We start from the raw sequence: 25,211 nt of genomic DNA, 5'->3' as shown, positions 1-25,211 counted from the left end.
AATAGCGTCAAGAGTCCGGCTGATCATAATCATATTGAAATTTGGATTAAAGGACAGCGCAAAGAAAGAGGCTTTTAAAAAGTTCAGACAAGGACAAAGAGAGCAAGCAGGGAAGGAGGGAACTGAGAATGCGACCGCCCTCACCAGAGTGCTGGGATCGACAGTTCTTTGGACTGTACTGAATCACTAGAATCAGTTCCTTAAATTGATTCGTTCAAAAGAACGAATCAATTTAGTCATTGCCGTTGTGTCCTTGGGCAAGACACTTGACCCACCTGCTCCCAGTGCCACCCACACTGCTTTAAATGGAACTTAGATATTGGGTTTCACTATGTAAAGCGCTTTGAGTCACCAGAGAAAAGCGCTATATAAATATAATTCAATTCAATTCAATAGTATGAAAACTAGGATGTAAAAATAGACAAACTTAAATAGCACGTTGGCACAAAAGAGAAAACAAATCATCAGTATGTAAACTGGACAAAACAAGTGGCTTAGCGTGAGAAGCTAGCGAGAATAGAAATACTTGCGTGACAGCAAATGATCAAAATCCAGACGTAGAGTTGAGGTGACAGCAAACTATGAACCCAGACCGAAGGAACAGAGAAGACTGGCTTAAACAGGAGGGTGATCATTAGTGGCAGGTGTGCGGGGCGAGACTAGCAGGTGGACTGATGAGTGACCGTGGTGACAAAGCAAACAGGAAATAAGGAATCGGAGAAATATACAAAATGGAAAAATAAATAGAGTAGATCTGAGCAGCAGATCGCAACAGAAAAATTTCACCTCAATCCAATATTTTTAATGTTCTTTTTTACTTTTGCAACAGCATTTCCAGAATGTGTGGCGGGCCGGTAAACAACGAGCTTCGGGCCGCAAATGTCCCCCGGGGCCGGACTTTGGACACACCTGTCTTAGTGGGGGAAAAAAAAATAAAAGATCTGCTTCTTGTAGCAGAAATAAAGAAATGCAAAGATGTACCGAGCGTCACCACATGTGGAAGCCAGCGAGGTGCCAGAATGTCCTGTATTCCACTCAATTCTACATGCAATCCTTTTTTTTATACACCCTTCTCAATTATGTGTTTTTTTATGAGCGAGGCATGGAAGCACTTTCGTGTCCCTCCCTGCTGAATGTGGCTTTGATCATTACAGACTGTTATTAATTAAAGCCTGCTGATAGTCCCTTTAATTCAGCTCCTCATACCACACGCCTCTGAGACGTGGACAAGGAAACTGGATGTGTGCGTTTTGGCATCAGGCGTCACTTTCCACCGATTTTTAGGCTTGATAGGTGCAGCTATTGGAGTAAAAAAAAAAAAAAAGTCCAGTCTATTTCACCACTCAAACCCTGTGCACCAGTGGAAATGATATTCACTTTTCTTCATTTCGTTTTTTTTCCTGTCAGCTTGCTGGAAAAGAGCCAAAAGGTAAACATGGGATGGGATAGAAACCTATAAAAGTGGCTTTTTTTTTAAAGAAAAAAGGACAAGCTAGTGGAAGGGAAACTATGCAATAAAAGTCAGCATGTGGTGCGGTGAGAAATGTTTAAGTTGAACATCTGTTTCAAATAGAATCTGTGCAAAAGAAGTACTTAAAAGTCACATTTAAAACCCTTAAAGGGGTCATAAACTACTACTACTGGGGCGGTATAGCTCGGTTGGTAGAGTGGCCATGGCAGCAACTTGAGGGTTCCGGGTTCGATCCCCACTTCCGCCATCCTAGTCACTTGCAGTTGTGTCCTTGGGCAAGACACTTTACCCACCTGCTCCCAGTGCCACCCACACTGGTTTAAATGGAACTTAGATATTGGGTTTCGCTATGAAAAAAAAGGTTTGAGCCACTAGAAAAAAGGTTTTTTTAGACTTAGACTTCCTTTTATATTGATTCAAATTTGAACTTTACAGTACCGATAAGAACATTTTGTTGCATTAGCTCATGGTAGTGCAAGGTATATAAAGACATGGATGTTAGAGTTTGGTGTGGGTGAACTTGACTGGCCTGCACAGAGTCCTGACCTGAACCCGATAGAACACCTTTGGGATGAATTAGAACGGCGACTGAAAGCCAGTCCTTCTCGACCAACATCAGTGTGTGACCTCACCAATGCGCTTTTGGAAGAATGTTGGAAAAATCCTATAAACACACTCTGCAACCTTGTGGACAGCCTTTCCAGAAGAGTTGAAGCTGTAATAGCTGCAAAAGGTGGACCGACATCATATTGAACCCTACGGGTTAGGAATGGGATGGCACTTCAAGTTCATATGTGAGTCAAAGGAGGTGGTCAACATAACAAGAGATGGTGGTTCCTTGCTCAAAATGTTGTTTTACTGTTGTTTTTCTGACTGTTTCTTCACCGTCTTATTTACGTGCCAAAGCCTCCTTCGAAGCAGTTTTTAGCGCTTCCATACAGAGATATATAAGTTACAACGACAGCAGAGCTGGGCAAATATTTTGACCTTGGGCGGCACATTGAGAGAAAAAATTTGTGTGGGGGGGGCAATTTGTATTTGTGTGTAAATGATATATTTGAATAAAATTAGTTCATTTCGGTCATATAATCCACCATTTTGTGTGGTCAATTTGTCAACAGAGATTATTTATATTAATTATCATACACATACACGCACGAAAAGAAAAAGAATGACCGAAAATGGAAAAGTCTGAAGCCAAGGCTTATATTTGCCACAAAATTTGATTGCCTGGAACATCAACGTTAAAAAAAAAATCAATGAAAGTAATTGTGGAGAGGCGGAGCCAGCGAACGAGCAGCCGGGCAGGACACACTGGAGCCCGGCCCAAGCTGGCCGCGAGGAGCCGGAAAATGCGGTCTAGCGGAGCGCCGCCGCAATCAAGTTCAGATGCGTGGATCGCACACCGGGACAAAATTAACATTTCTCCTCACGTTGTATAAAAAGGGAGAAGGAGGAGAGATCAGGGCAGAAGGAGTAGGAGAGCCTGCAGCAGCCACCGAGCAGCGAGAGAGAGAGCAAGACGGCGATGACAAAAGCGACTAAAGAGCGAGCAGCAGAGGAGGAGCTGAAAAGCAACCCAGCAAGAGACAGGTGGCCGTGGCAATTTTCATTTCCCGCCGGGTTGCTTTTCAGCTCCTCCTCTGCTGCCCGCTCTTTGGTCGCTTTTGTCATCGGCGTCTTGCTCTCTCTCTCGCTCCTCGGTGGCTGCTGCAGGCTCTCCTACTCCTTCTGCCCTGATCTCTCCTCCTTCTCCCCTTTAAAACAGCGTGAGGAGAAATGTTAATTGTGTCCCGGTGTGCGATCCACGCACCTGAACTTGATTGCGGCGTCGCTTCCGACACGCCAGCCCCCTCCACTCAGCCACATTCTCCGCCTCCTCACCGCCAATTATTGCTATATTTGACAATTTTCCATTATTTCACCTTTCAATGCTCTCTTAAACCTTAACAAAGTACTACACGTCTTCAACTCAACACTGGCCTTGTTCCACCATTTAACTCCTATAACTGAAATATATTTGTATCATGTACTGTATTTTATATTCGTTGTTACTTTACATATTTAAAACAAACAATATCCCCCTTTAAATGATAGTTTTCTCCTCTTACACATGCATACACTTCTTATCTACACATTTAGCTGTAGACATCTGCTGTACAGTACAGTATATGTGTTTGGGTCCCTTTTTTTTACAGGAACACTAATACCAAAAGTCATAATGTCCGCCTTTAAAAAGGCTATGACAGACCGCCTCAAACAAATGGAATGGAATTATACAGTTTTTTACTAAAAGTGACACCCAAAAAATACATTAAAATAAAGAAAGTGGGATTTACACTATTAACTATGAACACTAAAACACAGGATATTAACAACATATGGACATCACTCCTCTTTTATATCTCAGACCAGCAACCTGACCAAAACATTTTATGAAAAAAAAATTTTCATTTAGTTTGAGCATTGAAACTGTCAAATTTTGATTTCCAAGCCATAATCAACTCAATGTGTTGTCCAGGGTGTACCCCGCCTTGAGTGCATCTGTAGTAGTGTTAGAATAATCATGTATATATATTATCACACACATTTAGTATGCTTAAAGTCCATTGCTATAGTTATTAGCTATTGTGTTCAAGCTGCATTTTTTCTATCTGTGCAAGGACAATACTTTTTGTCTGAGGGGTGGCCTCTTTGTTGTAGCCCGCTAACAGCCAAGGACTTCAAGGACCTCAACGAAGGTAAGGTGACAGCACACAGACGAAGCAGAAACAAGGAAACCACAAGGCCCCAGCACATTCTGTCACATATTGTGCTACTGGACCTGCTTTGCATGATATATGTGACCACTCTTTTTAGAGGCGGCCTCAGTGATGTTGACTACTGAACTCCTGAATAAATAGAGGGATGCGGGAGCTGAACCTTAGAGCGTAGGGCGAGACTTTGACTAAGTGTGCAGCTCCGTGCGTTCTCCTCATGAACTAAATTGAACTGTCTCTGCATGATTCCTTGCTGCTTGTCTGTTTAATAGATGTCATCTGTGTTTGAACCAGACAAGTAGGCTCAATGCCCCCCCCCCCACCACCTAGAAAATGGATGGATAAAAATCTAGTCTTTCATTTCAAGATTTTAATTCTATATTAGTGCCACTTTTCCCCATTCAAAGCATGCAGCAAAATCATATATATTTTTTTGTTTCATTCAAGCGTGACATGCAACTGCAACACTTGTGTTTCTACTGCTGGTTGACAATGGTGTGTATGTGTGTATTGCAACAAAACAATGGAGATATGCATACATAGTCCTATTCAAAACTTAATACAGAGTCCAAATGGCCCTGAAGTCATATAATTAAAATAAGCTGGACAAGTTTCTCAAGAAAAAAAAAATAACTCGTGGACTGAAGCTTACTGGCACCAAAAGCATGATGGCAGAACTTTGGAGACAGTTGGAGTGGTTGGATGCTCGCATCCTTGTGGGCGTGCGTCACCCGGAGCAGTCGACCATATGAAGGGATTTGAGACCAGATGAAGTGGAAAAGAAATAAAATGTTTGACACGGTAAATCTGATCCCTTAATGAAACATGATTGTAGATTTGAAAAGCCTGCATAGTTTAATATTTAATAAGTTTAAATACCTTTTTAATAAGTGAAAACTACCAGAGGCTCACATAATTGCAACTAGAACAACATTAAAAGAGTCTGTTTGCCAAATTAATAGTGACGTGTAGACTAAATTGTCTGTTAAATAGAGAGCAGACTGAAGAGGCTCGACTAAATAAAGTTGGATCGAAAGTGAGTAAATGAGGACAGTAAAGAAGAAGACAATGATTTCAAGGTCTTCAATTATGTGAAATTGAGCTTTTAATGATTATACAACAATAACTTGCTTCCCTATTGTTAGAATAATTATTTATATATTATCACACAACTTTTTTACTCAAGGACCGTCGCTATAATTATTGTCAATTTTGCTGAAGTGATATTCGTCTTTTTTTCTGGGCAAAGCTGGCAATCTAGAAGTTTGCAAGCCACTCTTGTATCAGTGTCTGTGTCCAGACTGGGCCTGCCCGACAGCCAAGGCCAAGGATCTAACATAATAGTGAGAGTCCAGTCCATAGTGGATCTAACATAATAGTGAGAGTCCAGTCCATAGTGGATCTAACATAATAGTGAGAGTCCAGTCCATAGTGGATCTAACATAATAGTGAGAGTCCAGTCCATAGTGGATCTAACATAATAGTGAGAGTCCAGTCCATAGTGGATCTAACATAATAGTGTGAGAGTCCAGTCCATAGTGGATCTAACATAATAGTGAGAGTCCAGTCCATAGTGGATCTAACATAATAGTGAGAGTCCAGTCCATAGTGGATCTAACATAATAGTGTGAGAGTCCAGTCCATAGTGGATCTAACATAATAGTGTGAGTCCAGTCCATTGTGGATCTAACATAGGAGTGAGAGTCCAGTCCATAGTGGATCTAACATAAGAGTGAGAGTCCAGTCCATAATGGATCTAACATAAGAGTGAGAGTCCAGTCCATAGTGGATCTAACATAATAGTGTGAGAGTCCAGTCCATAGTGGATCGAACATAATAGTGAGAGTCCAGTCCATAGTGGGTGTAACATAATAGTGAGAGTCCAGTCCATAGTGGGGCCAGCAGGAGACCATCCCGGGCGGAGACGGGTCAGCAGCGCAGAGATGTCCCCAACCGATGCACAGGCGAGCGGTCCACCCCGGGTCATGACTCTGGACAGCCAGCATTCATCCATGGCCACCGGACCTGAGTCCCCCCCACCATCACTTGTTAGCTCCCTTTTTGGATTTTTCATCATGTAGGAAAAAAAACAAACTGTTTTCTCATGGGAACTTCCATGGCTGCCGTATTTGTGACCCCAAGCTGCAGGAACCAGGAGAAAAGGGTGCAGGTAAGATGAGTGGAATATACTCCAAACAGAAAATGAAGCAGTCTTGCATGTGAAAAGTTCAAGCAACTAATCCATCCTCCAGCACCGAAGAGTGCCGCGAGACAGGCATGAATAGGAACGTCCTGATTGGCAGCAGGTGTGGTCCGGCTGCCAATCAGCAGCAGGTGAGAGGGGCAAAAAACACAGTGCTCAGCGGGACAAGCAGGAAGTGGAAAAAAAATAAGAACACTGATGGGAAGTAAATACTAAACAAAGAAGCACAAAGAGAAATGAAGTGACAGATTGTCACAAATAGTGTGTATGTTTGCACCTCGCGACATAAAACTTGGACTGTCAATGTTTACGTGTTTTATTGAGGTGAATAATCGATAGAAATGAATGCATTAATCCTATAGAAATACAAATGAATCACACAGGGCCCAAAGCAACATTTAATTTTGAGGCCCACTTCTCTGTGTACATTTTTTTTCCTCACACATTTTAATCCATGTGAAATACTAACACTTGTGGACAGGGGCGGCATGGCGTAGTGCGTAGAGCTGCTGTGCCAGAAACCTGAGGGTTGCAGGTTCACTTCCCACCTATTGACATACAAAAAAGCGCTGCCGTTGTGTCCTTGGGCAGGACACTTCACCCTTTGCCCCCGGTGCCGCTCACACTGGTGAATGAATGATGAATGAATGATTGGTGGTGGTCGGAGGGGCCGTAGGTGCAAACTGGCAGCCAGGTTTCAGTCAGTCTACAGGGCAGCTGTGGCTACAGATGTAGCTTACCACCACCATCGTGTGAATAAATGATGGGTTCCCACTTCAATGTGAGCGCTTTGAGTATCTAACAATAGAAAAGCGCGATATAAATCTAATCCATTATTATTATTATTATTATGTTAGCGTATTAGCCAATGCTACCGAAGCTAGCGATAGCGCATGCAAATATATGTGAAAAGAATCCTGCAGACCTCACACGTGGGACGGTTAAAAAGGCAAGAATTGTTTTAAGTTAAATTGTGAAACTTACAAACGTTGCTCAGGAGGATAAATGAAGAATCCGTTTGAGCAAAAACGAATGGTAATGCAAATGTGTCTGTTTCAAACACAGATGACATCTATTAAACAAGACAAGAAGCAAAGAATTAAACACAGACAGAATTCAATTCGGCTCAATTGAGGAGAAACATGTCGACCTGTATCCTCTTACAGTGTCACCCACGCTCGGCCAAAAGATTGCAAGCCTCCTTCTTTTATTTGGACCTTCCCTGACCACATGGCCACAGCTGTTTCTAAGGGACGAGGGTCAAGTGACGTGCGGTGAACTCAACACCAGGTGAGGCACACATACCTTTTTTTTCTTCTTCTTTTTTTTACTTACATTCATATGTGCAGCTCTAGTTACAAGGGGAAAAAGGGAGTTATTCGCTTTCATTAAACGGTTATCATAATGATATTATGATATGATAAATGGGTCCAAAAGCTATTTGATAAAGTTGTAATTAAATACCTTTTGGTCCCATTTGCTTTTAACGAAATAAACAAAGTACTGTGAGTGTATATTACATTTCTGTATTTGTATCTGAAGCAGCAATAGCTATCATCCATGAAAACGTACTTTGTATGATCGCATTCATTTTGTCTTAAAGTCCAGTTTAGAGAAGTATTTCATCTTGGATACAGTATATAATCCTCCATATTGGCAGAAACATTCATTTAATTCAATTTCATTCCAAGAAATTAAACAATATTTTTGCATCCGACAAAAAACACCCACAAACGCTGGTTTTCCCTGATAAAAATGCCATGTTTGTTATAAATAGAGATAAAAAAGAAGAAAAGAAACAAATGCTGGCTTCCGCTGAAGAGACCAGTGTCTGCTAGCTTGAACGCCCCCACTTCTCCAAGTGTGGCGAGTCAGAGTACTGCTGAAGCATTGAAACGCAAGTTGACAATATATCGCCCCCTACTTTGAGGCAGAGGTACTTGCTGCCTCAAGACCTGCCTTTTTCTTGTGGCAACAAGTATGCACTCCCTCGCATGCACGCCCAATACACACTGTGTGTAGCAGTGGAGGCGCCGCCTGTGTCTGCCTCACTTCTTGCCTGCTGCATTGTTTTGTTCAGGAAACATGGAATTTCTGCGATTTTGACCATGAAAATGATCAAAATATACAAGAACCACACCAAAATCACATAGAAAGCATAAACCAAAAGAGAAATATTTAAACTTATTCTATTTTATTACTTCGTTTCGGAACATCTCATGGTTAAGCCACCTGGTGGCAGGTGAGGCACGGCCTCACTTGCCTCACCTGACAGCACGTCACTGCGAGGGTCGTGTACAGTTTACAGAAAAGGGGATGATCAAGGTTGATGGTTCAATTGCAGAGATTAATTTTGCCACACCTTGTGTATGTGTCAATCATTAGTACTGTCATTTTAAAGTCCTACTGAAAGCCACTACTAGCGACCACGCAGTCTGATAGTTTATATATCAATGATGAAATATTAACATTGCAACACATGCCAATACGGCCGCTTTAGTTTACTAAATTGCAATTTTATTTTTCCCGCGGGGTATCTTGTTGAAAACGTCGCGGAATGATGACGCTTATGTTGTGACGTTATTAGTTGGAGCGGACATTTTATCCCAGCACCACACACGGCTAAAAGTCGTCTGCTTTAATCGCATAATTACACAGTATTTTGGACATTTGTGTTGCTGAATCTTATGCAATTTGTTCAATTAATAATGGAGACGTCAAAGAAGAATGCTGTTGGTGGAAAGCGGTGGATTGCAGCTGCCTCTAGCAACCGAAACACAGCCGGTGTTTCTTTGTTTGTTGTGAAGTTTTAATATGGAACAGAGCGGTCAAGCGAACATGTTTCTCTACCACATGTCAACCAGCAAGTTTTTGGATGAGAAAATTGTGATATTAAGTCATCTCTTACCAGAGACTTAAGCTGAGTTTGCATCCTCATGCAGCAGCTGTCAAAAAGGCAGCTGTAACTTTCTTGGCTCCTCCATATGGCTTCCCTCAGAGACACTGGCGGTCAACACAGCCCTCCGACTTTCAGGTATGACTTTATAATCTCACTAAAACACTAGTAACACAATAAGCAGATAAGGGATTTTCCACAATTATCCTATTAAATGTGTCTAATAACATCTGAATCCCTCCTACTTTTTTTTCTTTTTCTAGTGCTTCACTCTAACTTTCCTCATCCATGAATATTTCATCCTCACTCAAATTAATGGGGAAATTGTTGCTTTCTCGGTCCGAATAGCTCTTGCTGCTGGAGGCTATGATTATAAATAATGTTCAGATGTGAGGAGCTCCACAACCCGTGACGTCACGCGCACATCGTCTGCTACTTCCGGTACAGGTAAGGCTTTTTTATTAGCGACCAAAAGTTGCAAACTTTATCGTGGATGTTCTCTACTAAATCCTTTCAGCAAAAATATGGCAATATCGCGAAATGATGAAGTATGACACATAGAATGGAGCTGCTATCCCCGTTTAAATAAGAACATCTCATTTTAGTAGGCCTTTAACTTCAAATTAAAAATTGTGATTAATCTGATTAAGATATTAACAGTTATATAAAAAACAACAATCCTGGAGCTCTGCCAACTATCCCTCAGTCAGCTGAAACATGGGAGCTGTAGGTTGAATTACAAATATGTTTTCTTCCCCGAAATAGCGTATTATGGGACTTTTAATAAGACAAGCAGACTCCGTCAGTTCCTTCAAGGCTGCACAGCAAACTTGTACGCGATGATTCCCAGAGAGCAAAGTCTGCTGATTGCTCCCGACACCATCTATTACGGGTTGTGTAGTCCTCAGAAGTGGTTTGAAAACGGGGTCAACGTGCGAATGGAGGTGCCGGGAGAAAGGTGTTAAAAAAATGAGACAGTTTCACACAAAACATGAAGGCGAGAGACTTCAGATGTGCCACAAACTCATGCCTCTCCACCCCCGGCGCTCAAACGCAGCTCCGTCCAGATGTTGCAAATGTTCCGGCGAGCCACTAAATGTTCTAAATATTCACTTGTTCACTTGGTAACAAAGCCAGCCAGATACTTGGCTGCGAGTTAAACCGTCTTGGTGTCACATGGATCGGATTTGCTCTGCCTCCGAGGACGCCTAGGGCTACTTTGCCGTTTTGGCGACCCTTCTTGTCTTCGGTCCAGCCCGAGGGGAGGACAAGCACGCGGAATTGAGAATTGCCGATTGTATTGTACCATATGTCCCGGCAAGAAATCTGCCTTCAAAAGACTCCGGCTTATTAGTGATTCCTAGAGCCCAAAAAAAGTCTGCGGGCTATAGAGCGTTTTCCGTTCGGGCTCCAGTACTCTGGAATGCCCTCCTGGTAACAGTTGGAGATGCCACCTCAGTAGAAGCATTTAAGTCTCACCTTGAAACTCATTTGTATACTCTAGCCTTTAAATATACCTCCTTTTTAGACCAGTTGATCTGCCGCTTCTTTTCTTTCTCCTATGTCCCCCCCTCCCTTGTGGAGGGGGTCCGGTCCGATGACCATGGATGAAGTACTGGCTGTCCAGAGTCGAGACCCAGGATGGACCGCTCGCCTGTGTATCGGTTGGGGACATCTCTACGCTGCCGATCCGCCTCCGCTTGAGATGGTTTCCGGTGGACGGGACTCTCGCTGCTGTCTTGGATCCGCTTTGAACTGAACTCTCGCGGCTGTGTTGGAGCCACTATGGATTGAACTTTCACAGTATCATGTTAGACCCGCTCCACATCCATTGCTTTCGGTCCCGTAGAGGGGGGGGGGGGTTGCCCACATCTGAGGTCCTCTCCAAGGTTTCTCATAGTCAGCATTGTCACTGGCGTCCCACTGGATGTGAATTCTCCCTGCCCACTGGGTGTGAGTTTTCCTTGCCCTTTTGTGGGTTCTTCCGAGGATGTTGTAGTCGTAATGGTTTGTGCAGTCCTTTGAGACATTTGTGATTTGGGGCTATATAAATAAACATTGATTGATTGATTGATTGATTGAATATGATCTTCCCTGAGAGCCGCGAAATGACGTTCTAATAACGCTGAAACCTAGGCACATAAGGGCAGGGAGAATTCTTATACTTATTTTGTACCTCAAGCTGTGTTGTTGCCCGACACATCCCTGGAGGAACAAATCCGGCATCGCACAAGCTGCACAGATTCCAACCATTGAAATATGTTGTATAGTTCAAGACATCAGAATAGCAGCTACACTTTCCATCTTAAAGATCTCAAAAAGAATATTTGGGAATGTCGGGCGAGCCAGATTGAAAAGCTGAAGGGGCCGCATGTGGCACCCGGGCCTTAATTTGCCCAGGTCTGGTTTAGAAGGTGTTTTTCATTCTTAAAGGTGACTTAGATTAGTCCCTCCGAGTTCAGTATGAGGGTAAGTTTGTGTCGACTTTGTCGGAGTGTTGTCAAATAAACACTCGGGTTTAAAAAACAGAGTCACTCCTTTCCCACATGAAGAGCGACGGTGGAAATGAGTTTCCTCAATGATGACCTAAGTGTGTATAATCATGGCATTCCTCTATTAGAGTGCAAGCCAAATGTTTCCCAGACTGTGTCAGGTTTCTGGTCAGTCTCCCTGCGGATCGTCCCAATTTTCCAATTGTGGTAAAAAAAAAAAAAAAAAAGCCAGCGACTTTTTTGCCCCAAAGGACTTTCTTGGATGAGCTCCTTGAGTGTCAAGTGTTCAGTGCTTTTGGATTTAGACCTAATGAAAGTAAGCCAATGTTAATATTTCATTTTCCACCTCTCTGCTTAATATCGTCTGTGCAATGAATCAATTACCTAGAAGAAAAATCTTGCATTGATGTTTACTGTGGGAGTGATCTATCATAGAGCAGAGGCTCTCAGAATCATTAAGTCTGTCTGCAGAGGGGAGGTGGGCTTCCCCAGACGGGGGCAGCAAGACAAACTCCAAGGTCAGGGGGAAGTGGCTTCTGTTGTTCCTTCCCAATCGATGAGTGTTGCATAACTTTAGGTCAGGCGCTTATCTGACCAACTTTTTCTTTCTTTTTTTTTGTCCCCCCTCGTGTCTCCACCTCTGAGCTGCTCATCTGTGAAGGGGGAGGCAGCCAATCACGTGGCGAGCCCAGCTCCAAGCACGCCACCCCGACCCCTCAGTCACGCATGAGCTGCCTCCTGATTGGCAGCCGGAACGACATGTGGTTCATCCTGGCATCTAATTAGGAGATGCCGCTGAATAATTGAAAGGAGCCGGGGGAAGGATGGGGGGATCGTCGGTACTGTTTTTTTTCTTTTTTTATTAACACATTTTAATCCCCTATGATTAAGAAAATCTACCGCGTTGGATTTATGTAAGTCGTACAGACTGCACGCATTTCTTTGTATTTTTCGGACTATAAGGCGCACTTAAAATCCTTTTATTTCCTCAAAACTCGACAGTGGCCTAGTGGTTAGAGCATGGGCGTCAAACTCTGGCCCCGTGTAATTTAATTTGGCCCTTGAGGCAATATCAAATGAACACTAGAGCTGGCCCGCCGGTATTATACAGCAGCATTCACCGCTAATACTTCCCGGGAGACTCCTGAAGTTCAGTGCCCCTCCCGAAAATCTCCCGGGGCAACCTTTCTCCCAAATTTCTCCCGATTTCCACTTGGACAACAATATTGGGGGCGTGCGTTGAAGGCACTGCCTTAAGCGTCCTCTACAACCTGTCGTCACGTCCGCTTTTCCTCCATACAAGCCACGTAATATATGCAGCTTTCACACACATAATTGAATGCAACGCATACTTGGTCAACAGCCGAGGGTGGCCGTATAAACAACTATAACGCTGTTACCAATATGCGCCACACTGTGAACCCACACCAAACAAGAATGACGGACACATCCGCACCGAACACAACATACAGAACCCAGAACCCCTTGCAGCACTAACTCTTCGGGGACACTACAATATACACACCCCACCCCCTACATTGTTATTTTATTTTCAAATGTATTAGCCTGTGAAAACGTTAATGTTGATATTTACCTCAGAGGGCTGTAAATGGAAAAGAGGCATTGTTTTTTTATTTTATTTAATGTACCGTTGATGTTTTTTCGTTTGTTTTTTGATGGTTGCTTTTGCATGATTAAGTTATGTAGGCGTTGCTTGTTTCATATATTTAGTGTTAAAGCAAATCAGTGTAGAAAACCGAGCAATAATTATCGTTTTATTCATGCACTTTCTCTTGCTACTTCAAGGCTTGATTGTTTAAATCGTTCTTATTTTATTTTCAAATTTATTATGAGCCTGTGGAAAAAGTTTATTTTTGATATGTACCTCCGCAGGCTGCAAATAGAAAAGAAGCACAATATTTTAATTTTAATTTTGTTTGATATGACGTTGATATTTTTAAATTGTTATTATTATTATTATTTGAGACTCGATGTTGCATGTCACTATAAAGTTATATAAGCCTTGTTTGTTCAATATTCAACGCAAAACTTGTTTGGGTCCGTATTAATAATTTGTTCAACCTCGGCCTGCGGCTTTGTTCAATTCTAAATTTTGGCCCACTCTGTATTTGAGTGTCCACCCTGAGATTGGTAGGTTGTGAGTTCAAACCCCGGCTGAGTCATACCAAAGACTATAAAAATGGGAGCCATTACCTCCCTGCTTGGCACTCAGCATCAAGGGTTGGAATTGGGGGTTAAATCCCCAAAAAGGACTCCTGATCAGGGCCACCGCTGCTGCTCACTGCTCCCCTCACCTCCCAGGGGGTCAATGGTAATGCATTTGAGCCATCACAAGGGGATGGGTGAAATGCAGAGGACAAATTTCACCACACCTAGTGTCACTGATGATATCTATTAAACAAGACAAGAAGCAAATAATTAAAGAGAGACAGAATTCAATTCGGCTCAATTGAGGAGAAACATGTCGACCTGCATCCTCTTGCAATGTCACCCACACTCGGCCAAAATATTGCAGGCCTCCTTTTATTTGGACCTTCCCTGACCACATGGCCACAGCTGTTTCTCAGGGACGAGGGTGGTATACAGTTCACAGAAAAGGTCGTAGAAGAGTTGAAAAAGAGGTTTGTAAAAGAGTTGAAAAAGGAAGTTGAAAAAGAGGTTGTCTGGAACTTGGGCAGCAGATCCTGCCTTCTCTCTGCTTTGTAGTCCTTGGGTTAAAACAATATATTTCTGTTGATTATATTACATGAAAGAAACATGTTGCGTCCCCCCTACACAGTGAAGTTTTACCAGCCTTACTCTTGGTAGGTTTCAAAGACAGCTTTTGCTTCTCAGCGGACAATCAATGTATCACAAAGTTTATGTGATAACTTAAAAACAATTATGCTACACCTAACTTAAAATTTAACGGTGCACCTTTTGTATGGAATAATTCTGTTTTTGCGAACCGACCTCGAAGCTATTTTATTTGGTACGGGTTGAAATGATTAGTGTGACCAGTAGATGGCAGTCACACATAAAATAGATGTGTAGACTGCAATATGATGGCAGTCACACACAGAGATACGTGTAAACTGCAATATGACTCAAGTAAACTACACCAACATTTCATATGTTCCATTGAAAATATAGAACATTACACACGTGGCTCAAAATTCTATCGAAATGTTTTAGTAGGACTTTGATAAGCTATGAAGCCATATCACTCCGCTTGATGGATTGTACTGTGCTTCAACATACCAGTATTATTATTGTGTGTTTATAAGGTAAGATATATTATTTGCTGTTTTGTTTCGTAATATTATGCAAAAGCAACTTTTCTTACCTTCTAGTACCTGCTGATCTGTATTTGGGATCTGCATATTTCCTGAAAAAATGTGTGTGTCCGTAGTCGGTAGGCTTCTTCTTTTTCTCTATCTTCTTGTTAGGGGACATTCATCCTCCGCTGTTGCCATTTCTAATATAAAGTAGTGTACATTTCTTTCTTATACCTGTCAGTAAACTCACCATTAAAGCGCTAAAACAAAGTAGTGAGTGAGTAGTGAGTTTACATTATTCATCCAAGGAACTCTAGTTATTAGAGAGTTCCGGTTGGACATTTTTTCACAGGACACATTTCCGGCGTTGTTGCTCTAGTGAGCCATTGATGAGGAGATGCTGATTGTCTGAATGTCATTAAAAAAAATACCTCCATCTTTTGACACGTTTTCCACTCCCGTCCTTGCACGCTACACCGCTACAACAAAGATGATGGGGAGAAGACGCTGTCGAAGGTGAGCCACGCAAATAAGACCGCCCACAAAAAGGCGCATCCGAAAGCGACTTTCAGAAAGCGGCTGAAAGATGATCTGTAAAACATAATCCATGCAACATTTTGACCAAAGAACCACAATAACATGTCATGTAGACCACAAGGAAGTGTTTTACATTTAGAAAAAAAATCATAATATGACCCCTTTAATGCACCTTTTAATTTGTCAATAACAATGTGTCCCCTAAAAAAACGTCCGACCGGAACTCTGTAATACATAAAGTTCCTTGAGTGAATAATGTAAACTCACTACACCGGTATGTTTTAGCGCTTTCATGGGGAGTTTACTGACAGATATAAGTAAAAACTTTACACTACTTTATATTAGAAATGGCAAGAGCGGAGGATGAATGTCCCATAACAAGATGATAGAGAAAAAGGAGAAGCTTATCGACTACGGTGTTGGGATGGACTAGGAAGGCAGATGCGTGCAAATTTTCAGGAATTATGCCGAACCCAAATACAGATCAGTAAGTACCAGAAGGTAAGAAAAGTTGCTTTTTCATACTATTGCAAAACAATACGTCATACCTTATATACACGCGCCATAATAATACTTGTATGTTGAAGCACAGTACAATCTATCAAGCGGTGCGGTTTCATAGCTGACCAAAGTCTTACTAAAACATTTTGATGGATTTTTGAGCGCCGTGTGTAGTGTTCTATATTTTCAATGGAACATATACAATTTTGGTGTTGTTTACTTGAGTCATATTGCAGCCTACACGTATTTCTTATGTGTGACTGCCATCTACTGGTCACACTTATCATGACACTTTGTAGCAAATAAAATTGCTTCGAGGCCGGTAGGCAAAACCAGAAAATGAAAGGATTTCAAGTGCGCCTTTTAGGACGAAAAACCCGGTACTCCCCCCACCCAGTGTTGTGGCCGTTTTCGTAGTCATCATATAGTCTGCATGTACGCGAAGTTGGACACGCTAAATTTATTATTGTTTCTTATTTAAGGGACTCAACCGTCCGCAAACAAGTTTAGAAGATCGAGCTTTGCGTGGGCTATTACCGTATTTCCTTGATATGCCGCCGGGTATTTAGTATGCGCCTGTCTAGAATTACTGCCGGGTCAAACTCGTTTCGCAAAATAATTAGCATATGCCTAGAATTTCTGCCGGGTCAAACTCGTCACGTCACGAGTGACACTTCACCTGTCATCATTTTCAAAATGGAGGAGGCTGATTTCAATCATTTGAAATCGCATAAAGGGAAGAAGATTAAGAGCTATTCAGTAGGATTTAAGGTCCAAGCTATTGAATATGCTAAAAAGAACAGTAAGCAGCTATGTTTTATTAATATACCGTAGCTGCGTGTGTCAAATATGAGTCATTAAATGACTCCCGCCTCCTGGTGGTAGAGGGCGCTAGTGATCCTTCTTGCGACTACTCGGCTGCAGAAGAAGTGACAACAAGCAGCCATCCTTTATTTTTTCCTCTCGCTTGCACTTTTAACATGGAGGATTACATATCTAAAATAAAACAGTTTTCTAAACTGGACTTTCAATCGAAGCAGGGGGTAATAAAGGAAGATCTCCATCGAGACAGAGGGACTTTTAAAACTGAAGAAAGATAAGGAAGATTTCTATAAACAAGTTATCGACGCTTTTGATCAGAAGGAGCTGCACATGGACTTCATTTATAAGCAAAGGTAAGACCATAATAACGTTTTTTTCATTAAATGTGCTTTTCATGATGATATCCTTACATCACACTTAAACTTTTAGGCGCAGGCCTAAATTTACCGCATGCCTTGGGTAAGCGCCGGAGTGAGAAGAGCTTTTAAATTAATTAGCGCCCCCGGTGGCAATTCGAGGAAATACGGTAAGTTTGCACGTGTTTTAATAGTGGAAAATGCCACTCTTTCTTCAGCTTCACAAGCTTCACTTGCCGCTCCTTCCTCTCTTTTGTCACCAGCGTCTTCCATTGCAGTAATTGTCCAAAAAGCCATAAAACGTCATTGTAAAAATAAGTCTTTCAATGTTGGTTTCATTTTTACAAAGTTGGGCCCCTTGACTCCCACATGAGATCACGCATGACAAGAATTCCACTAAAGTTGTTTTCCCCCTTCGAGTAAGTCCTTGTTTGGTCAGAATCCAAATTTGAAGAACATTGGCGTTCAATTTATCGTTTTTAACAAGAACAGCCAAAACTGTTATGTTTCCGTGGCTACAGATGATGGCACGATATTGAACTTTGGATGATGCTTGCATAGTTTCACCAGGCTCAGACACACCATGACATAAATCTTAGAAGAAATCTTCCCCCGATCTTGGAATTAGTACGTTGGAGGGCATTCGCCAAAGTTTTCAGGCGTTTTACCATCACACCCGGTACTAAAAGAAATAGTCTTATTATTTGTACTTGACATATCTGTCAAGTACAATTATATATTTTTAGGGGAAAAAAAATACAAAACTCAAAACCAGTGAAGTTGGCATGTATAAATTGTAAATAAAAACAGAATACGATGATTTGCAATTTTTTTTCCCACTTATATTCAATTGAATGGACTGCAAAGACAAGATATTTAATGTTGGAACTGAGAAACTTTATTTTTTTTCAGCAAATAATCATTAGCCCAGAATTGAAAGGCAGTAACACATGGCAAAAAAGTCGGCAGAGGGGCATTTTTACCACTGTGTCACATGGCCTTTCCTTTTAACAACACTTAGTAAATGTTTGGGAACTGAGGAGACCAATTGTTGAAGCTTTTCAGGTGGAATTCTTTCCAATTCTTGCTTGATGTACAGCTTAAGTTGTTCAACAGTCCGGGGTCTCCGTTGTGGTATTTTAGACTTCATAATGCGCCACACAGGTCTGGAACACAGGCAGACCAGTCTAGTACCTAGTACTCTTCTACTATGAAGCCATGCTGTTGTAACACATGGCTTGGCATTTTCTTGCTGAAATAAGCAGGGGCGTCCATGATAAAGTTGCTTGGATGACAACATATGTTGTTCCAAAACCTGTATGTACCTTTCAGCATTAATGGTGCCTTCACAGATGTGTAAGTTACCCATGCCTTGGGCACTAATACACCCCCATACCATCACACATGTGTAAGTTACCCATGTCTTGTTCACTAATACACCCCCATACCATCACACATGTGTAAGTTACCCATGTCTTGTTCACTAATACACCCCCATACCATCACACATGTGTAAGTTACCCATGTCTTGGGCACTAATACACCCCCATACCATCACACATGTGTAAGTTACCCATGTCTTGTTCACTAATACACCCCCATACCATCACACATGTGTAAGTTACCCATGTCTTGTTCACTAATACACCCCCATACCATCACACATGTGTAAGTTACCCATGTCTTGTTCACTAATACACCCCCATACCATCACACATGTGTAAGTTACCCATGTCTTGTTCACTAATACACCCCCATACCATCACACATGTGTAAGTTACCCATGTCTTGTTCACTAATACACCCCCATACCATCACACATGTGTAAGTTACCCATGTCTTGGGCACTAATACACCCCCATACCATCACACATGTGTAAGTTACCCATGTCTTGGGCACTAATACACCCCCATACCATCACACATGTGTAAGTTACCCATGTCTTGGGCACTAATACACCCCCATACCATCACACATGTGTAAGTTACCCATGTCTTGTTCACTAATACACCCCCATACCATCACACATGTGTAAGTTACCCATGTCTTGTTCACTAATACACCCCCATACCATCACACATGTGTAAGTTACCCATGTCTTGTTCACTAATACACCCCCATACCATCACACATGTGTAAGTTACCCATGTCTTGTTCACTAATACACCCCCATACCATCACACATGTGTAAGTTACCCATGTCTTGGGCACTAATACACCCCCATACCATCACACATGTGTAAGTTACCCATGTCTTGGGCACTAATACACCCCCATACCATCACACATGTGTAAGTTACCCATGTCTTGTTCACTAATACACCCCCATACCATCACACATGTGTAAGTTACCCATGCCTTGGGCACTAATACACCCCCATACCATCACACATGTGTAAGTTACCCATGTCTTGGGCACTAATACACCCCCATACCATCACACATGTGTAAGTTACCCATGTCTTGGGCACTAATACACCCCCATACCATCACACATGTGTAAGTTACCCATGTCTTGTTCACTAATACACCCCCATACCATCACACATGTGTAAGTTACCCATGCCTTGGGCACGAATACACCCCCATACCATCACACATGTGTAAGTTACCCATGCCTTGGGCACTAATACACCCCCATACCATCACACATGTGTAAGTTACCCATGCCTTGGGCACTAATACACCCCCATACCATCACACATGTGTAAGTTACCCATGTCTTGGGCACTAATACACCCCCATACCATCACACATGTGTAAGTTACCCATGTCTTGTTCACTAATACACCCCCATACCATCACACATGTGTAAGTTACCCATGTCTTGTTCACTAATACACCCCCATACCATCACACATGTGTAAGTTACCCATGTCTTGGGCACTAATACACCCCCATACCATCACACATGTGTAAGTTACCCATGCCTTGGGCACTAATACACCCCCATACCATCACACATGTGTAAGTTACCCATGTCTTGGGCACTAATACACCCCCATACCATCACACATGTGTAAGTTACCCATGCCTTGGGCACTAATACACCCCCATACCATCACACATGTGTAAGTTACCCATGTCTTGGGCACTAATACACCCCCATACCATCACACATGTGTAAGTTACCCATGCCTTGGGCACTAATACACCCCCATACCATCACACATGTGTAAGTTACCCATGTCTTGGGCACTAATACACCCCCATACCATCACACATGTGTAAGTTACCCATGCCTTGGGCACTAATACACCCCCATACCATCACACATGTGTAAGTTACCCATGCCTTGGGCACTAATACACCCCCATACCATCACACATGTGTAAGTTACCCATGTCTTGTTCACTAATACACCCCCATACCATCACACATGTGTAAGTTACCCATGCCTTGGGCACTAATACACCCCCATACCATCACACATGTGTAAGTTACCCATGTCTTGTTCACTAATACACCCCCATACCATCACACATGTGTAAGTTACCCATGTCTTGGGCACTAATACACCCCCATACCATCACACATGTGTAAGTTACCCATGTCTTGTTCACTAATACACCCCCATACCATCACACATGTGTAAGTTACCCATGTCTTGGGCACTAATACACCCCCATACCATCACACATGTGTAAGTTACCCATGTCTTGGGCACTAATACACCCCCATACCATCACACATGTGTAAGTTACCCATGTCTTGTTCACTAATACACCCCCATACCATCACACATGTGTAAGTTACCCATGTCTTGGGCACTAATACACCCCCATACCATCACACATGTGTAAGTTACCCATGTCTTGTTCACTAATACACCCCCATACCATCACACATGTGTAAGTTACCCATGTCTTGGGCACTAATACACCCCCATACCATCACACATGTGTAAGTTACCCATGCATTGGGCACTAATACACCCCCATACCATCACACATGTGTAAGTTACCCATGTCTTGGGCACTAATACACCCCCATACCATCACACATGTGTAAGTTACCCATGCCTTGGGCACTAATACACCCCCATACCATCACACATGTGTAAGTTACCCATGCCTTGGGCACTAATACACCCCCATACCATCACACATGTGTAAGTTACCCATGTCTTGGGCACTAATACACCCCCATACCATCACACATGTGTAAGTTACCCATGTCTTGTTCACTAATACACCCCCATACCATCACACATGTGTAAGTTACCCATGCCTTGGGCACTAATACACCCCCATACCATCACACATGTGTAAGTTACCCATGCCTTGGGCACTAATACACCCCCATACCATCACACATGTGTAAGTTACCCATGCCTTGGGCACTAATACACCCCCATACCATCACACATGTGTAAGTTACCCATGTCTTGGGCACTAATACACCCCCATACCATCACACATGTGTAAGTTACCCATGTCTTGTTCACTAATACACCCCCATACCATCACACATGTGTAAGTTACCCATGCCTTGGGCACTAATACACCCCCATACCATCACACATGTGTAAGTTACCCATGCCTTGGGCACTAATACACCCCCATACCATCACACATGTGTAAGTTACCCATGTCTTGGGCACTAATACACCCCCATACCATCACACATGTGTAAGTTACCCATGTCTTGTTCACTAATACACCCCCATACCATCACACATGTGTAAGTTACCCATGTCTTGTTCACTAATACACCCCCATACCATCACACATGTGTAAGTTACCCATGTCTTGTTCACTAATACACCCCCATACCATCACACATGTGTAAGTTACCCATGTCTTGTTCACTAATACACCCCCATACCATCACACATGTGTAAGTTACCCATGCCTTGTTCACTAATACACCCCCATACCATCACACATGTGTAAGTTACCCATGCCTTGGGCACTAATACACCCCCATACCATCACACATGTGTAAGTTACCCATGTCTTGTTCACTAATACACCCCCATACCATCACACATGTGTAAGTTACCCATGTCTTGTTCACTAATACACCCCCATACCATCACACATGTGTAAGTTACCCATGTCTTGTTCACTAATACACCCCCATACCATCACACATGTGTAAGTTACCCATGTCTTGTTCACTAATACACCCCCATACCATCACACATGTGTAAGTTACCCATATCTTGTTCACTAATACACCCCCATACCATCACACATGTGTAAGTTACCCATGTCTTGTTCACTAATACACCCCCATACCATCACACATGTGTAAGTTACCCATATCTTGTTCACTAATACACCCCCATACCATCACACATGTGTAAGTTACCCATGTCTTGTTCACTAATACACCCCCATACCATCACACATGTGTAAGTTACCCATATCTTGTTCACTAATACACCCCCATACCATCACACATGTGTAAGTTACCCATGCCTTGGGCACTAATACACCCCCATACCATCACACATGTGTAAGTTACCCATGCCTTGGGCACTAATACACCCCCATACCATCACACATGTGTAAGTTACCCATGTCTTGTTCACTAATACACCCCCATACCATCACACATGTGTAAGTTACCCATGCCTTGGGCACTAATACACCCCCATACCATCACACATGTGTAAGTTACCCATGTCTTGTTCACTAATGCACCCCCATACCATCACACATGTGTAAGTTACCCATGTCTTGTTCACTAATGCACCCCCATACCATCACACATGTGTAAGTTACCCATGTCTTGTTCACTAATACACCCCCATACCATCACACATGTGTAAGTTACCCATGTCTTGTTCACTAATGCACCCCCATACCATCACACATGTGTAAGTTACCCATGTCTTGTTCACTAATGCACCCCCATACCATCACACATGCTGGCTTTTACACTTTGGCGCTTATAACAATCCGGATGGTTCTTTTCCTTTGTGTTCCAGAGGACACAACGTCCACAGTTTCCAAAAACAATTTGAAATGTGGACTTTTTAGACCACAGAACACTTGGTCTTCACTTGTTTAAATAAATTCATTTATTTTTTTACTTTGCTTCTTAAAACTTTCAGAAAGACAATTTTAGAGAAAAAATACAACCTTAAAAATGATTTTAGGATTTTTAAACACATATACCTTTTAAATTCCTTCCTCTTCTTTACTGACAATTTAAATAAATTTTCAAGTATTTCTTTTTTTTTATTGTAAAGAATAATAAATACATTTGAATTGAATTCGTCATTTTAGCTTCTGTTTTTTCTACAAATATTTAGGAAATATTTTTTCAAATTTATTAGGATTAAAATTCCCCAAAAATATTCTGGCAAATCTAGAAAATCTGTAGAATCAAATTTAAATCTTATTTCAAAGTCTTGAATTTCTTTTAAAAATGTTGTTCTGGAAAATCTAGAAGAAATAATGATTTATCTTTGTTAGAAATATGGATCGGTCCAATTTGTTATATATTCTAACAAAGTGCAGATTGGATTCTAACCTATTTAAAACATGTCATCAAAAAAATGTATCTTAATCAGGAAAAAATTCAAATGATGTTCCATAAATTATTTTTTTATTTTTTCAAAAAGGTTCAAATTAGCTTGTTTATCTCTTCGTTTTTTACGGTTGAATTTTGAATTTTAAAGAGTCGAAATTGAAGATAAACTATGTTTCAAAATAAAATTTTCATTTTTTTCGTGTTTTCTCCTCTTTTAAACCGTTCAATTAAGTGTTTTGTTCATCATTTATTCTCTACAAAAAACCTTCCGTAAAAGGAAAAAAAAATGTACGACAGAATGACAGACAGAAATACCCATTTTATATATATATATATATATATATATATATATATATATATATATATATATATTTATTAAAGGTAAATTGAGCAAATTGGCTTTTTCTGGCAATTTATTTGAGTGTGTATCAAACTGGTAGCCCTTCACATTAATCAGTACCCAAGAAGTAGCTCTTGCTTTCAAAAAAGTTGCTGACCCCTGATTTAAAGACTGGAGTTTACAAATGAGTTTTAAGGTGAGACTTAAAGGCCTACTGAAATGAGATGTTCTTATTTAAACGGGGATAGCAGGTCCATTCTATGTGTCATACTTCATCATTTCCCGATATTGCCATATTTTTGGTGAAAGGATTTAGTAGAGAACATCGACAATAAAAGTTCGTAACTGGAGAAAAACCCTGCCTGTACCGGAAGTAGCAGACGATGACATCACAAGGGTGAGGGCTCCTCACATCCTCACATTGTTTATAATGGGAGCCTCCAAATAAAAGAGCTATTCGGACCGAGAAAACCTCAATTCCCCCATTAATTTGAGCGAGGATGAAAGATTTGTGGATGATGATATTGATAGCGAAGGACTAGAAAACAATGTTTTTTAGAAAATAAAATAAAAAGCGGCGACTTCAGGTGGCGGCAGTGTGAGTGTTTCAGATGTAATTAGACACATTTACTAGGATAACTCTGGAAGATCCCTTATCTGCTTATTGTTTTAATAGCGCTTTAGTGAGATTGTAAAGTCATACCTCGAGGTCGGATGGCTGCGGTGAACACGCAGTGTCTCAGAGAGAAGCCGAGGAGCCAAGCTCATAGCTGCCTTTCAAACAGCTACTGCAGGAGGACTAATAATCCAATGATGTCTCCGGTAAGATATTTATCACAATTTTCCCATCCAAAAACATGCTGGTTGACGTAGAGAAACATGTTCGCTTGACCGCTCTGTGTTAAAAACAAAGAAACACCGGCTGTGCCTCGGTGCTAAAGGCAGCTGCAATACACCACTTTCCACCAACAGCATTCTTCTTTGACGTCTCCATTATTAATTGAACAAATTGCAAAAGATTCAGCAGCACAGATGTCCAAATTAATGTGTAACTATGCGATTAAAAGAG

The sequence above is a fragment of the Nerophis ophidion genome, linkage group LG05 (assembly GCF_033978795.1).
Source record: "Nerophis ophidion isolate RoL-2023_Sa linkage group LG05, RoL_Noph_v1.0, whole genome shotgun sequence".
NCBI lineage: Eukaryota > Metazoa > Chordata > Actinopteri > Syngnathiformes > Syngnathidae > Nerophis > Nerophis ophidion.
This window is presented reverse-complemented; position numbering follows the sequence as displayed.